Source organism: Pipistrellus hanaki (genome assembly GCF_964339955.1).
Source record: "Pipistrellus hanaki genome assembly, chromosome: 18".
Lineage (NCBI taxonomy): Eukaryota > Metazoa > Chordata > Mammalia > Chiroptera > Vespertilionidae > Pipistrellus > Pipistrellus hanaki.
This window is the reverse complement of record NC_140520.1, coordinates 29,292,929-29,305,891: the sequence shown is the minus strand read 5'-3', so window position 1 is coordinate 29,305,891 and position 12,963 is coordinate 29,292,929. Positions and strand designations below refer to the sequence as shown.

The window sequence follows — 12,963 nt, the reverse complement described above, 5'->3', positions numbered from 1 at the left end:
CTCAGGTGTGAAGGTGGGCCCTTTGTGCTGGCCCATTAGGAGCCTATTCTGACACCAGCTTCTTCCTGGCCATCTGTTGGGACCTTCATGGTGGGACCCAACCTCCAGCACCGGGGTGAGGGCTCGGTTCCCCAGCCTCTGAGCCTCTCACAGCGGGGGCCTGGGCCGCTCCGAGTGGGCGTGGGTGGCAGACTTGAGTTATCTTACCTTCCGGATGGACCTCAGGGGGGTGTTTGCCTAACAGGAACCCCGGTGGTGTGGTTTGAGTTCCAAAGAGTGTCAAGGCACTTGCCAGGATGGTCTCCAGGGGTCCTCAAACTTTTTAAAGTGGGGGCCAGATCACGGTCCCTCAGAGAGCTGGAGGGCCGGACTATATGAACTACTAATTCCTACTGTAACACCTCAGCTGCGCTCACTGCCCAAAAAACCTGGCGGGCAGGATCAGACTCCTCTGCGGGCCGCATGTGGCCCGCGGGCCGTAGTTTGAAGACCCCTGGGGCAGGGGCTGGGGGCCTGTCTTATCAGGGGACTGTGACATCCTGACCCCCCTCGCTCCTGGGAAACACCACGCCAGGTCCTGTCTGCTTCGGGCTGGGCTCCTGTCCCTCCGAGGAGGACCCCGAGTTCAGAAAACAGGCCCTTCTCCCTCGGGTACCTCTGTGACTCAGGAGAAAGACTGGGGGAGCTGGGGCAGCAGCCGGGGGAGGTGGGAGGAGGTCAGAGGCCAACGTAATATTTACCCAGCCCCGGCGAGGTCTGTGCTTGTGTGAAGCAGGAAAGCACTTCAAAGCAGCCACATCCCCTCCTGCCACTGGGCTGTCCCTGTTCTCCTGCCCTGCGGGGCCAGCCGGGTAGCCTTCCCACCCCTTCCTCTCATCGGAGCTTCCCACCCTCTCTCCCTCCAGGGGCGATGCCCCCTGCCCTGCCTCCTCATCGGAGAGGGACAGGACTTGCCCGGAGATGCTGAGCAATTCCAACGCCTGGCTCTCCCCCGCATTCGGAGCCCCGGCTTGGTTGTCTACTGTGCAACTCTGAGTGAGTCATCCAGGGACTCCTGTGGATGGAGGAGAGGGGAGGCCGGGTCCCTGTTTCTCATCCAAAGCCACAATCCAACCTCCAGAGCAGGACCCAGCACCGGAGGGGGATACTAGGCCGTAGGCTGGTTCTTTACATTTTTTTTTTGGGGGGGGGGTGTCACAAAGTCTTCAGAAACATACAGAGATCTCCCCTATTTCTAGAGAGCACACACTGGTAAGGGGGTCGCAGAGGCATTGAAAGCCCAGGCACGCCCCCTGGTTCTGTGCCTCCCAGTCCAGGGACCTCCCGGACCCCAGACTGGATCTGAACACTTCAAGGAGGCGGAGAGCTCTACCTTCCAGGATTAAGATGAGAGACAGTTTGCAAACCGGGCCACAGCTGGCCTTTCCCCGCTAACCTTGCTCCTTGCACCCCTCTCTGCCTTCTTTCTGTACAGACACTTGGGGGGTTCCCCAGGGCCTCTCTGTTCAGCCCCAGGGCAGGGGTGCAGGCTGGACGCTCTCCCCGGTGGACCCCATTCAGTGAGTTCCCCGGGATGGGAGAGGGTGAGGAGCAGCGGGGTTCTGGACACCAAGATGCGAGCAGGAGCACGGATGAGTAATAGCGTGTCCGGAAGGGCCGCCCTGCCAGCTCCAGGGGGCCGGAAAGGGATGTGATTTACATAGAATACAATGTGACCCCCAGGGAGTGGGCCTGCGGACCTCGCTCTAGGACAGGACACGGCCTAATAGAAAACAACCCCGGTGCAGTCTGTCCCTCTGTCCTTTAGCCTGTGGAGCAGAAGGAGGGGAAAGGATGCTTAGGGGCAGTGCTCGGAGGCTGAGGAATGAGAGCTTAGTCATCCCCACAGGCACCTGAGTCTCTCTCCCGGCCTCTCCTTATCAGCACAGGACATGGCTGGCTCCACTCCAAGGCACCTTGCATGGCCCCGAGCCAGGGCTTCCAGTAACTTCTGCCCTTTCACTTCCTGAGTCCCAGTGCCCAGTGGCCTACGTGCTGCCTTAGGCTAAGCTGCTTTGGGGGGCTCTTGGCTGCTGTCCGGCTCCCTCCCCCTAGGATACTGTCCCTTTCTTGAAGGCAGGACCCGTGGCATTTTCCTTCTGTGCTGGGTGCAGCCACACTGCCTATGTCAAACTGCGGCTTGAGAGCCACATGTGGCTCTTTGGCCCTTGAGTGTGGCTCTTCCACAAAATACCATGTACAGTGCAATTGAAACTCCATGGCCCATGTGCAGAAGTCCTGGGCGAGTCTATTCTGAAGAAGTGGCATTAGAGCACTCAAGGGGCCAAAGAGCCGCATATGGCTCGTGAGCCGCAGTTTGCCCACCCCTGGCCTACATGATCAGTTTCTGGGGAAATGGACCACAGTCCCTGCGTTCAGTGTCTTCTGCTCGCTGCCAGGGCCAGCAGTGTGGGTACAGCTCCAATGGGGGGGTTCCTGTTAGAGGGGATGTTCGTTCCCTCCACCCCTCCATCTCCCAACTAAGGGGAAAGGAGGGGGGGCTGTTTCAATACAAAGCAAGGGAGCCCTGGAGCAGTGCGGGCAGCCCTGGGGTGCCCATCGGAGAAGGGGGGTGTTGGGGGCCCAGGAGAGGGGTTCATTCACGGGCTATTCGCTCTCGACCCCAGGACCCCTCTCCCTCTTCCTTCTCCAACACCGCTGAGCTTCCCAACTGCCTCTGCTCTCGCGCACCGAAAGGAATCTTAGCCGAGGAAAAGCAGGGTTACACTTCCGGAACACGATACATTTATCCTGTTTTTCTTTTCTCCCTCTCCCCTCCTTGACCCCAGGTCAATGTGAGCCGAAGGGAAACCGAGATGCACTATCAGGGGCTGCTATCAGATCTGAGGAGATGCGGGCTCTGGCCCTCTGGCCGCCCCGCACACCCTCCCCGGCAGTTATTATCTCTCATCGTGGCCTCGGCGCTCCCCGCACCGTCCTGCGCGGAAATGAAAGGGGGAATTATCATTCGGAGAAAGGCTCCCACCGAGAACATGAAGACGGAGGAGATTAAATCAGCGATGCGCTGTGGTGGACAGGCCTCCGGTCCCGAAAGATCTTTTGAAAACAGTCTCCCCAGAAACCGTTTTGCCACCACCTGGGCGGGTTTCAGAAAAAGTCCTCACGCAGGGAGCTGGGAGGAGGGGAGGCAAGGGCAGGCGCCTTGGGGATGAGCCAAAAACTTTTACTGCTGATAAAGACAGGCAAGGGCCTCCTGGCAGGCCAGCCGGCAGACTGAGTGCCTGCTAACTCGAGAAGGAGGCAGCCCTCTTCCCGGCCTCACACCCCCAGGCGTCCTGTCCGGGCTGGCCTCTCCCCGGCTGCTCCCCACCCTGGGGCGCCCTGCTTAATGCTGCAGGCGCCTTTGCCAGCCCCCCTGCCACCAGACGGGGTCCCGAGGTCCCCCTGGCGATGGGCCTCCACCAGTTGTGGTCTCTGGGTAGTGACAGCTGGTAGTCTCTAATATATCTCATCTATTTTTTTCTCGTCTATAAAAAAAAAGGCACAAAAACCACTGTTTAGAGCCAAGCCTGGTTTTCAAGAGCCCCCTCTAGTGGCGATAACCTGCTCCTTCGGCCTCCCAGTTCGCCCAGAGGAGCCTGGCCTTTCCTGGGAGGATGGGAAGGACCCCCCATCGGCCCGGGAGGGTCGTTCCCACGTGTTTTCTGCTGTAGCTCTCAGCTCTTTCTGCTCCATCCACACTGCCAGTCTCTCTGTCTTTACTGTCCCCTCTTGTCACCTGCTTCACTCTGTCTACCTGTGACTGTCAACATCAGGCCCTGAGTCTTTTGGGATGCACCCATTGGTCTGCATCTTGGGTCCACCTGCTGTTTTTTTCTGGATACCAGGTCTGGTGAGCTGGAAACAGAGCTCTGACGAGGCCCCTGATCGAACGACCTCATCTCAGAGGCCAACACGGGGACCCCTAAGGCAGACCCACGGCGAGAAGCACGAGGAAGACGGAGGCGTCTGAAACTTGGGCATCAGCTGCCTCCCGCAGCCCCGCCCCCAGGTAACCCTGGGCTGACTCCTGTGTGACAGGGTCTGGAACCCGGGCTCGGAGCTCCTGCTCTGGAGACCAGTGAGGAACCAGCTCCTGATTCTCCCCAGCGTGCTGCCAGAGTCCCGGCCTTTGCCAAGACCCTACCATGCAGGCAACTAACTGGCAGTACCAGGATGGTGGGCCAACTGGCAGGGGGTGGGAAGAGGGGGAGAAAAGGGTAAGTAGAGGCCAGGACTGAGCCTGGGGCTGGAGCTGGCAAGGGGAGACAGTGAATATTCTGCTGGGACAAGGGACACGGCGGCACCTGCTCGTCCTCTGGTTTCTGAGGGTGTCCTCACCCACGCAGGCGCTGTGGCAGGGGCGGGGCAGGGCAGGGGGTTAATGGTTAACCAGCTGTGAGAGCGGGCACTTGTGCCCTGCTCAGGCCTACACCTTCCCTTTCAGCTCCCCCTCCATCCCCCCTCCTTCTTTACACTCTTACCCAGGAAGGGCCCTGCTCCCCAACAAAGCACTTTCTCGCCTCTCTCTCTGCCCTCAGTTCCAGATGGAAGAGTCTGGAGCTAGATAAAGCAGTTCCATATGCCCTGTGCCAGGCAATGAGCCCCAGGAGAAAGGCGGGGGGGGAGGGATTGAGTCTACTTCTGGGCATCCCACCCTCTCTGGGGATCAGCTGTTTGACCCTGGGAAGACAGGGCTCCCCTTTAGAAACGACCAGAAAAGATGTGGACACACCCCCGCCCTCACTTCCCCTAATCGGGCACGGAATCTTTGTCACCACGTGAAAAAACTGTTTCCCATCAGGGAACGGGGCCCATTCATCACGGTTTGAACGGAGCACATGTGCCAGGGAGACACGGAGTGTCCCCCTATAATGAATTGATAACAGACTGCCCCTGGGCGAGGGTGAGGGTGGCGGTGATGGGAGGGGTGCACAGCACCTCCACCCGGGTCTGCCTTTCCCCGAGGTCACGTCCTGGGTTAGTTGTCGCTAACAGACTGGAACACAATGCTCCCATCGCTTTATGATCGGAATGGGGATGGGGTGGGGGGGAATGGGGGGCTTGACTGGGAGCTCCCGGCCTCCACATTGGCCGTGATGGACAGAAGTATGTTGGACCCGGCCTGTGTGTGTCCGGACAGCTGTGTGGCAGCAGAGAGACAGCTGGGGGTGGGGGGGGGGAGACAGGAATAGTCTCCCAGCCTCCCCCCCCCCCAAGCCCCCCGTCTGGAGGAGGCAGCCAGAGAAAAGGAGAGAGACTATAAAACCCCCAAACAGTGCCAACTCCAGGACCGTAAATACTCCCCAGCACCTGAGCAGGCGGGCTCGGGACGCTGCCAGCGGCTGCCCCGCGTATGTAACTGTCGCCGGCGTCCCTTCCCGCGCTCTGTGGGTGTCCGGGTAGCTTGCCCATGACATACAGATTAACGGGATCCCCAGCGGTGTCTGTAGGTGGGAAAGAGACCTAAGAGAGGAGGAGCTGCCCTTTGAGGGTGTTCTTCTTGGAAGCACAGACTCTGGGAAAAAACCGGACAGTGAACTTTTATGTTTCCCACACCTGCAGCTTCAGACGGTCAGCCGGGGGAGAGGGTGCGTGGCCCCCTGAGCTTTGGGGACAGGGGTAGGGAGTCAGACCAGCCCCGGAAGGGGCCGGTGACTTTGTGACAGGCTGATTTTAGGTAGTGGACACGCACCACCACCTTTGACCCCCTCCTCATTGAGACGTGGAAGGCGGGCCAGCCCCTGCCCTGCCCCAGGCTGTGAGGCACCTGGAGGACCCTTGTGTCCTGCCAGAGGAGAGGCCAGGTGGGACCCCCCCCTCCTGCCAGACTTGGGGTCCCCGGGGCAGAGGAGACCTGCCGGTACTTTGCCAGGTCGGACCTCGCTGCTCCTCGGCACCACCATCTCCACTGCCCATGGCTCCCAATGCCATTCCCGTGTGAGTGCTTTGCAAGCCAACGTGCCGGGTCGAATGCAATTCGCAGAAGACGGCGAGGGAGCAGAGAGGGAGTAGCGGGACCCCGAGGAGGGTCTGCTGGGGACGGAGGGCAATGGCTCCTTTAGGGAATGCTCCGCACAAGGAAGGGTTGGGGTGAAAGGTGGAGAGGGCGGGTGGAGGAAGGGAAAAGAGAACCCCCCCCCTGGCTAGGGCATCTTGACCTGTGCTCCTTCGGTTTCCTTGGTCCCCTCTCCTCTCTCTCCTCACTCCCCCACCCCCCTCCCCCAGGCCAAGGAGGGGAGATCACGGGAAATGAGTTTCACCTGGTGCTGGGAGAGATGAGGGGGACTCTAACGGATTCTTCTCTCTCCCAGCCGAGAGGCCAGAGGCCAGAGGGCTGCTAGCAACTCCACGCGCTTTCTGGGGTGTGTGCCTCCCACGTGGGCACTGCCACCAGGAACACTCGGCTCCTCCTGCCAGAGGTCCCTCTTCCCGGGGCTCTGTGGGCGCTGTGGAAGGCCCAAGAATTCACAGCTGCCCAGAGGGAAGAGGAGGGGGGTTTCAAGGTCTGAGAAAGAAGCCCAGAGGTATGGGGGGGGGTGGGGGGAGGCAGGAGGAAGGCCGCTATCACCCCAGGAGGGGAGAGCCGAATTTGACTCTACCCCTGAAACGTCCAGCCCAGCGCAGATACTCATCCATCTTGTCCAGGGCATGGAGCACACAAGGAAGAGAATGAACGGGTCCCCGCGTTTCTGCAGGTTCCTACTTGCTGCTGGGTGCCCCCCAGCCACTGCCAAGATCAGCCGGCAGCCCTGGTCCCTCAGGCTGGCCCTGTCCTGTGTCCCTTGCAAAGCCACTGCCGCCGTGTCACTAGATCCCTGCAGGAGACCTGGCCACGTTTCCACGGCCCGCCTCAGGGGGCTCTCACTGTGGACTCCTCGCTGGCCCGGAACCCCAGGTCCTGTACTCCCCACGCCCACTGTCTCCATCACTCCGGACCAGAGTTGGAGTGGGTAACGCCTCCGTGGCAAGGGCCATGCTACACGGATGGATGTTTGTCTGGGAGCTGAAAGGACAATTTTTGGTGACTCTCTCTTTGGCCATCCACCCAGCCAGCCCCTGACTACCGCTGATGGAGACTACCTGTGGGATGGATCCAAAGGGCTAGAATTTTCTAAGGTCCCTCCATCCCTTGTGGGGGTGGGGCGAGAGGGCTCCCACGGGGTCCCTCGGGCAAGCTAATACTCCTGTTTCCAGCCCCCTCCTGGCGCCCAAGCCCATGGCAGGTGCCCAGCGGTGTGCACCACGAGGGCGCACGGGAGAGGGCATGGGGGCGCGTCTCCCCATTCAGCACCTCGGACTGGCTCCCCCAGCCCCCCTGGCACCCGCGCAGCTTCATCTTCCATTCCCCAGCCCCAGGTTCCCAAGGAACAGCCGGCAACCACCAGGGATCTGGCCCGGGAGTGAACGCCCCTCTCCACCCTCCCATCCAGCGCTGGCCACAGTGGCCTGGGGTTCCCTTGCTCTCGTGCCACCTCTGCCCACACCGGCCCCAGCTCCCCGGGACAGCCCCGCCGCCCCGGGGCTCCCCGAAGCCGCAGAGCTCCGGCAGGTGCGCGGGGAAGGGAAGGCGCGCCCCGGAGCGCCGCCGCCGCCACGGGCAGCCGGCGGCCGGGAAGCCGGCGGCGCAGAAGCCCCAGCGGCCAGGGCTCCATGTCCGCCCGCGGGGATTCGCCCGGGACAGCCGAGCCCGGGAGCCCGGGGCTGGGACCCCGGGGAGGCGCCCGGGGAGCCGGAGGAGGAGCCGGCGCGGGGCTCGCGGGTGTCGGGGGAGAGGCCGCTTACCCGGCTCCGTGGCGGCGGCGTCCGTCTGTCCTGGCGTCTCCGGTTCGGGCTCCGGGGCCGCCGGCTGCCGGGGGCTGCGCGCTGCCCCTCTTCTGGCCCGCGGCTCGCCGTCACCGGGGGATGAAGCCCATCCGCACGGCGGAGTCCAGATGCATGGAAAATCCACGGCGGGCCCCCGGCCACTTAGCTGTGTGCCCGGGGTGGCGGCCCCTCGGGCTCCGGTCCGCGCGCCCCGCCTCGGTGCCCGGGCGCTGGCCGCCGGCTCGCGGGGGCCCGGGGCGGCGCCGGGGGGGCGTGGGAGGCGGGCGCGCGGCGGTGCCGGTGCCGGTGCCGGTGCCGGTGCCGGTGGTGGTGCCAGTGCCGGTCCAGGGGAAGCGGCGGAGCCCGGGCTGCCTTCAGGTTTTCCCAGCGCGACTTTCCGGGCTGCTCTGACATCAGCAATCTCGGCGGCGCTTCGCTTCCTTCCCTCCGCGCCCCGGCTCCGCTCGCAGCCCGTTTCCTCCTCCGGGAGCCGGAGCCGGGAGCCGGGCTGGCTCAGGCCGCCGGGAAGGTCCTCTGCGCTCGCGCTCCCCTGCTCGCGGGGGGCGGGGGGTCCCCCTTCCTTGGTGGCTCGCTCGCCCTCTCGGCCGAGGGTTCCCAGCCGCTGCCCCGCCGCTCCCGCTCCCGGCCGGCTGGCGAGGACGCCGCTGCTCCGGCTGCAGCTCGGGCTCCCGGCGGCGGCGGCGGCGGCGCTGCTCCGCGCCCGGCCTCCCCCCTATATGTCCCGGCGGCTCATTATCATAGAGGCCGCGCCTTAACCCGCTCCCTGCCGGCCGCCCGCCCGCCCGCCGCTGGCACCGCCCGCCACAGCCCCCTGCGCCCCCCCCCCCCGCCCTCCCCGCCCTCCTCCGCCAGCTGTCAACAAAGGAGACGCGCGTTTGGCACCGGGGGTTGGGGGTAGGGGGGATGGGAAGGTGGGGGTGGAGGGGGCGCCCCTCTGCCCTCCAGGCGCCCAGCTCAGCCCGGACCCACCACCGGACCTCTTCAGTGCCAAGGGGCAGCGGGGGGGAAAAAATCCTGCCTGCCCGGGCCTGGGAATTCGGGTGGAGGCTTGGCCAGCCCAGCTGGCTTCGCCCCCCCCCCCCACCGGGTGCGGGGAGAGCTGGGGGGTCCCCAGACGAGGAGGGTGAGGGCAGGGGGGGCATGCATTCCCCCCCACCACCACCACCCTTAGCATAGCGGGTCACCGCGCGCACCCTGCACACCACCCTCTCCATCTCTCCTTTGGGGTGGATGGGGAGGGGCCGGCCTTGACACTGGGGGTGGGGAGGGGTGGGTATGGGGGTCTCGGAATCTATGGGAGCAAATTTCTTTCTGCTGGTGCATTTTTCGGAAAGCCAGCAAGCTGTCAAAGGAGATTTGAAGTTGTTATGAATTATGATTTTCATAACGCAGAGATGACTCTTGCTGGGAATCGCACGCTTCCCCAGCTCTTAGGGGTCCCGGGCCCCTGGTGAGCAGAGGGCACGGAGGGAGGGAGTTTGCTGGACCCAGACCCGGCGCCTGCCTGGCGGGGGATTCCGAGAGGTGGCCTTAAGATAACTTATTTTAATAACCTAAGGGGAGAGGGTTTTCTGGGTTCCGAATGGCCATGCCTCGGCGGCGGCGGCGCCCTTATGGCCGCTGATGGCACCCCGTGAAGAGGAGTCCGGGTATCTCCGCAGCTTTCGGAACCGGGCCTGCCAGCCAGACCCCGGCCAGTTCGCGGGATCTGCGTCTTCCCTGCTAGAGAAGCGAGCACCAGAGAGTTGACTGGGCATCACCCCCCTCTACTGCCCTCTCGTGGCCACAGTCTTCAGTGGTTAAAAATAAGGGGAAGCATTTTTATTCCGGAAACCCCAGAGTTGCAGGAAATTCTCTAAACCTTAGGAGCCTTCAACAAGGAAAAAAAGGAAAGAAATGGAGACTCTTCACTTTTCATATTTTGAATGGACATCACAATTGTCCATTCAATACGGGATTGGGGGCAACCCTGGCTTTCCTTCATCTGCAGAAATTAGCTACTGATTCAAACATTCTCTCTGCCTTGTCATTAGCTGAAATCTGTCTCCCGGTCCCTTAGCGGTGTCCTGTGGAGCCACAAAATAATCTAAGCTGTTTTCCCTGATCCGTACTTGTTCTCTTCTGCGAACTCCTTTAGCATTCACTGTTGGCACCCCTCCAGGCAATTATCATAAATTACCCTATATTATTATTAATTTCTCTCTATAAGTAGATCTTGTCTCCCCATCCAGACAAGTCTAGTCTACCTCCTTATCGCTAGGTGGACTCCATCTAAACCACAATTTATTAAGGGAGATGATTTGAAGAAGGCGCTGGGAGGTTTTGCGACAGCATTTCTCCCATTTGTTTGATGCATGGGGCATCAGGCTGGCCAGCGACGCCTGAGCCGGCAGGCGGTCGGTCGGTTGGAAATATCTAGGTGATAAAGCTGAAAGCCTCCGGTTCTAAATCAAAGTGCTCTGTGACCCTGGCATAGGTGGCATCTCTTCCCCATGCTTCAAGTTAATCACATCTTCGAAAGATTATAATACAATTTAAATAATTAAATTGCATTAATGCAATTGTGTGAATACCACCCAGGGCCCAGAAATAAATTCTAAATAGAGGGCAAAAGAAAGGATAAAATGAAACAAATTCCTCCACTTCTTCTATCCTTCACTTGTAGCCTCCCCTTTTCTTTCAGAGAGAGAGAGAGAGAGAGAGAGAGAGAGAGAGAGAGAGAGAGAGAGAGAGAGAAGACAGGCAGGAATACACATTGAAGGCAGCGTGGCAGGGAGACTCAGTTCCCATTGCTACTCAGTGAGTCTGAGACTTGAGTCCCGAGAGATTGTGGCCATCCCCGTGGTCAACATAACAATGGGAAGAACACTACCCTGGTCTATGGGGAGGAACCCTGGACGAAGAAGCCTTAACATCTCTGGGCCTCAGTTTGTCCATCTGTAAGATGGGGATTTCTACCATCCATCATCAGACAGTGGAAAGAATTAAAATAGGCATATTTAAAAGCACTGGAAGAATTAATGGTATCATTAAAATGGAAATATTTATTCATACGTTCAGTCCTAATCAGCTAATGCAAAAATACAGATCTTATTAGTTAAGCCCATAATTATAATATGTAATCCTCCTAGGCAACGTCCTTGGTCTTTAGAGGTGTCCAGATAACCTCACTTCGTTTTTCACTGGGTATCCATCCCTTCATTCATTTATTCCACAAATATTATGTATTAACATGGAATTTATTAGATTTCTTCCTTTAAGGAAATCACAGGCAGCACATAATTATCTCTTACATTATTTTCCCCTCTCCTTAGGAACCATGCTAATAATCTAGCAGGCTCTCTACCCCTAGGCCTGCCAATGTCTTTCTGGGACCCGAGGTTTCTGGTATCTATCTGGCTTTGATGTCCTCTCCCTCATCCTGCCCAACTGGTGTCAAACCCACAGCCCCCGGGGACTCGCCAAGCTTCGGCCCAGTGCCTCGCCGCTGTGCATCCTCCTTCCCGTGAGGAGGGGCAGCCAGCCCAGCCCCGGGGTGGGTATTTAATAAATATTTATCAAATGGATGCAGGGAGCATGGTCGTCTTATATAAAATTGTCCTTTTTGGAAAACCCTCGAAAACTCAGCAGGGTTCTTCTCCATTACAACCACTCATCCCTGCACTGATCCCCGTGCTCCTGGGACCTCACTCTTGCCGAGTCAGCTGTGGCTCCCGGGCCCAGGCCTCTTCTCTGCTCGCCACTAGACGGGTGACCTTGGGGAAGAGGATAGGAGAAGTGGGAGCGAACAGGGCGAGGGCATTCTGGAATGGAGCTGAATTTTCCCTGGGAGCCATGGCTACAGATGTCCCCTGCAAAGGGGGGTGAGTCTGGCTGCGTAGCCCTCCTGGGGCCCTTGGAAGGAGGCCTTAGCCTTTGGGGGAAACGGGCCCCAATGGGAAACCAGCCGATGCCGGTGGTGGTGGGGGGTGTCCTCTCTCCGTCACAGCAGCAGCTCCAGACCCACAAATAGATGCCAAACAGTAGCCCCTCAGATCGCAAGATGTATTTTTGGTGCTGGAAGCCGGCCACACTTCGCATTAAGTCCGCTTGCTTTCAGATGGGGGGCGGGGCCGGGGGGGGGGGGGCAAGCCTCCAGTGCTGAGCATGGGAATGCTGCCTGGGAGTGTGTACACGCATATATTTAGGGTGCCCTGAGCAGAATGGGGGCTAGCTTGGGAGGCTGTGTGCCTGGACCTGCTGGTCTGGAGGCCGGAGGGCTTGCCAGCAGCAGCGTGTGATCTTCAGGGAAGTGATCTCCATTCGCAGGCGGCAGCCGGCTCTCAAAGCTGAGGCCACGGATGCCACCACCAACGTGATCCATCTTTGCTCTAAAATGCACGTCAGCCTTCCGTGGCTGAGCGTGGACCTACGAACCAGGAGGCCACGGTTCGATTCCCCATCGACAGGGCAGATGCCCAGGTGGCAGGCTCCAACTCCAGGATGGGGCTTGAGTGCAGGAGGCAGCCGATCCATGATTCTCTCGTAATCATGGATGTTTGTATTTCTTCCTCTGTCTCCCTTCCTCTCTGAAGTCAATAAAAATATATTTTAAAAAATAAATAAATAAAAAATAAAAAATAAAATCCGCATCATCGTTCCCTTGCCCCGACCTTGAGACCGCCCCTGGTGGGTGGGCCCCGTGTCTCCCTCCAGACCTCGCTGGGGCAGAGGCTGTCAGACTCCGTGCAGAAGCAGGCTGCTTCCTCCACCCCCCGCAGTGCTGGGAACAAAGGGATTCCTCTGATGGGCCAGACAGGAGTGTGCGGGCCAAGTCCCATGAATGGAAGAGGAGCCACTGGGATGCCAGCTTCTCGGGCCTCAGCCGGGCAGGGGGGCTAGGGGGCCAGGGGCCCAGGACACAGGGCAACGGGGCACCTGCACCCGGATTCTCATCATAGGATGTCCCCTCCTCTCTGCACACCTCTCATCCCTGCACAAATCCCACCTTCCTGTGTGCTTTACACAGGAGCGAGCCTGTTAAGGCTCCAAATCCAACAAGGAGGGATTTCAGTCCTTTCTCGCTAAACCTCCCACAAGTGGGGCTTATGTGCCTGT

General features: G+C 59.9%; 1 protein-coding gene across 1 annotated transcript in view; it reads right to left on the bottom strand.

Annotated features, from left to right (window-relative positions):
• Positions 1-8,575, bottom strand: part of PLXNA2 (plexin A2) — a 211,183-nt gene extending 202,608 nt beyond the window's left edge. Inside the window, exon 1 of the mRNA XM_084865273.1 lies at positions 7,825-8,575. The gene's annotated coding sequence lies outside the window, so the exon portion shown is untranslated. The remainder of the gene's footprint in view (positions 1-7,824) is intronic.
• Between the last annotated feature and the right edge of the window lie 4,388 nt (positions 8,576-12,963).